Genomic DNA, 3,557 nt, shown 5'->3' with positions numbered 1-3,557 from the left:
ACCCTGTAAACAGCAGTCTGCTCAAACTCCTAGAAGCAATCATTCTAGAACTGATATTGTTTCTTCAAGAGAAGAAGTCTTTGCACTGAGGACTAACGGCGGAAGTAAAGGCTGCATGTAGACTCACTACTGAATAAGATGGATGAGCTGTTTGCACTGAACAATCAACAGAATTACCGTGAGTGCAGCTTATACATCTTCACAGAGACGTGGCTCACTGATATGAGACTGGATGCTAACGTGGATCTACCAGGCTTTACTGCTGTGAGAGCCGACAGAGACATGAACGCTTGTGGGAAGAGCAGAGGTTCATCATATATGTGAATGAACGCCCAGGACATGTCTCAGTGAAAAAGGTACTGTGTTGTCAGGACTTGGAACTGTTAGCCTGCGGCCATATTACTTGCCGAGGGAGCTAAGTCATGTGATCGTGCTCTGTGTTTACGCCCCACCGAGCGCGGACGCATCAGCTGCCTATGAGAAGATACACACAGTAACAGCAAGACTGCAGACAAAGCACCCCGAGGCGTTTATGGTTCTGGTTCACCTGCAGCCACAGTACACCCCCCTGGTCAAAAGGATGTCTAAAACCACACGTTCAATCAGGAAGTGGTCAGCTGAGGCAGAGGATGGTCTGAGGGACTGCTTTGACACCACTGACTGGGATGTAATGCTAAAAACACATGTTGAGGACATAGGGGAGCAGACTCACTGCACTCAAAAAACTGATTCAAGCCCCTCTTAGAGGTGAAACATTATTATTTTGTTTGTCTTATGAAAATGTTATTAATTCCAACAATACCCAAATATGTTTAGCAGATGTAACATAAATATATATTTGCTTTGACTCCCGTGGCCCTCTCAAACCGAATGAGTTCAACTAGCAGAGCAAGAGCATGAGCAGGAGATCAGCCTCTGTCCTACCCGCCATCTGCCTCTGCTTGAAACTACTGTTGGTAAGTTTTCTGTCTTCTATTTAAAGTTTATTATCTTTATGTGAAACAATGTGCATGCCTTAAGATAAATGGACCTTGAGCTTAAGAAGAAATGTCAGTCATTGTTCACGTTGGGGTAGACAGGCTACGAGCAGCTAAGATTAGTTAGCATTCGTTGTAGCTAACGTCTATGGTCGCGTCATATAGCTGTCAGAGGTAAGTGGTGAACACGGTTAGTACTCGGAGTTTTCTACACAGGCACGTTGAATTCATCCTTAACACACTGAGAGCGCAGCTCGCCGCCAGCTAACGCAATCCAAAAGTGCTTGGCTTTACTTTTGTAGTGTAGCTGACAGGCTAACGTTAGCCCAGAGCTAACGCTCTGTGTTAGCCTGAGCAGCACTTGTATGCAGGGGTACAGCCCCCCCCCCCCCCCCCCCCACATTTAGTGAGTAGGAAACTCCACCTAATGCTGTCTCGATTGCTCGTGAAAAACTCCGTTCCACTAAGTTCGTAAGAGAATAACCTCACCGCTGAAATCCATCCTCCATGTTTTCCTGGTTGCCACAGCGCTGCAATACTAGGGGTGGGCGAATCGATCTAAATATCGATAGTATCGATACCAAAGTTAGGATCAGTAATTACTCGATACTAGCGTGGTGAGATCGATATTTCTGTGGAAGTTTCTCTTCTATACCTTCAGCAACTTTACTCGTATTTACTCGCGGTGCAGCGCTCCTCTCTCACTCTACTCAGTGCGCAGGCACACCCCGCCCCTCCCCCTCCTTCTCCACTCTGCCGGAGCAGACGGAGCTCCTGATTGGCTGTAAAGTACAGCTAGTATCATGGAGACAGCAGAGAGGAAGAGGAGCGCTGTTTGGAGTTATTTCACAGCGACAGATGAGAAGAAGAAACTGCTACTTGTGAGGTGTGCAGGAAAAATAAAGACATGCATCTTTTTGTAAGTTAGTATTTTTAGTGTTTCAGTATTATCTGCATTAAGCAGTTTGGTTCATTTTTCTATGGGATTTGCCAGTTTTTTGTCTCTGTAAATGAGAGAAGGCCTCAGATATGGAGGCTGTTAGTGTAGTAGCACCAGTATGTTTGACAAAACTGTTGTTTCACTTGTAATTAGTTTGTCACCGAGTTTTTGTTGAATCTGTCTCTGAAATAGTCATGAAGTGTTTACTTCTGTAGGTAAAATAGTTTAACAACCTGTTAAAATCCGCAGGAAATCGCAACTACTTCATATTATTATATTTCATAATATACTGATGTACTTTTTTTCACCACCCACCCACAGAAGGTGTCCCCCCCACATTTTTAATGCTTCCTACGCCACTGACTAAATCACATTTTTACTTGTCAACAGTAACCCAGGCCTCCCGCGTGGCAGGCGAGAATTCCACCACTGAACCACCAATGCTGTGAAAAGCTGACATCTAGTGGTGCCATCGCAGGTTGCAGCCTCCTCATTCCAAAATCAATCCCTCCTCCACATATAAGCTGTGTCTCATTTCAGGGTCTGCATCCTTCAGAGTGCGCATTTTAAGGCCGCTTACGTCACAAAGCTGCGCGAAGGCTGTCCCAATTCGCCAAAAGTCGAAGGGTCCTTCAAATGCGTCCTCCAAATGCGTCCTCCTTTTGCCTGAATTTGGAGGATGCATCGCTACCATCCTTCGTGGCCTTAAATATCCCACAATGCTTTGCGGGCCTACTTTTTGTCCAATAGTACAATGACGGACCAAGCGAGCGGCAGCGGCACCGGCAGGAGTGCCGAATTCACATTTAAATGTAAGTACAGAGCAGTAGTTCCAGAGTTTTAAAATGCTAGTAGTGACAGCGGCATTAAAAAAATGAGTTTTATATTTACAAACATGACGTCCTGTTGATACGAGGCGCTGTAAACTAAACGTTTTGATTGAATGTTGTTTCTTGTTGTTTACTGTAGTACAGTATAAAGCATAGTTCACGTGAGGAGCAATATTATCGTTATTATATCAAACGGTCATTCTGCCTGTTGTCATTTTGTTGTAGGAGGAGCAGAGAGAAACAGAAGAAACCTGACAAAACTTTTGAACAACTTCTCAGTGACCACAGTAAATCATTTATTGTTCTGTTATGTACAATATTTACAAAGACACAGTTTGAACATTTCTAACTATTTACCAGTGGGCATTATGAAAATGTACAGTTTATTATTTATAAAGATCAGCAGAAAATACTATTCACAAAGAACATATATATAAATGTTTGGCTGAGCAGGAGTCCTTGGTGCTGCTGGACTGGACGATGCCACGGTGAAGACCTTGGAGTCCTCTGGCTGTGAGTGGGACATCATCTGGGGGAGGGGGGTGTCTGTCTCCTCTGTCCACCACATCGTCCATCAGGGTTTGCAGAGCTGACGATCGGCGGCTGCCATGTTACTAAAGATGTTTTTAAAAAGGGCAAAAATAAAAATAATAACTTCCACAGAGCGGCTTCCAACGCAGCTTAAAATATGAAAAGCTATAAAATATGTATCCTCACCCTCCAAAGGTGATGATGGTCAGTACACCTCCTCCAGGACAGACAGCTGGTCCTGCAGGGAGCCCCACTCTCCTCCACCCAGCAGTAATTCTC

The sequence above is a fragment of the Parambassis ranga genome, unplaced genomic scaffold (genome assembly GCF_900634625.1).
Source record: "Parambassis ranga unplaced genomic scaffold, fParRan2.1 scaffold_21_arrow_ctg1, whole genome shotgun sequence".
Taxonomy (NCBI): Eukaryota; Metazoa; Chordata; class Actinopteri; family Ambassidae; genus Parambassis; species Parambassis ranga.
This window is presented reverse-complemented; position numbering follows the sequence as displayed.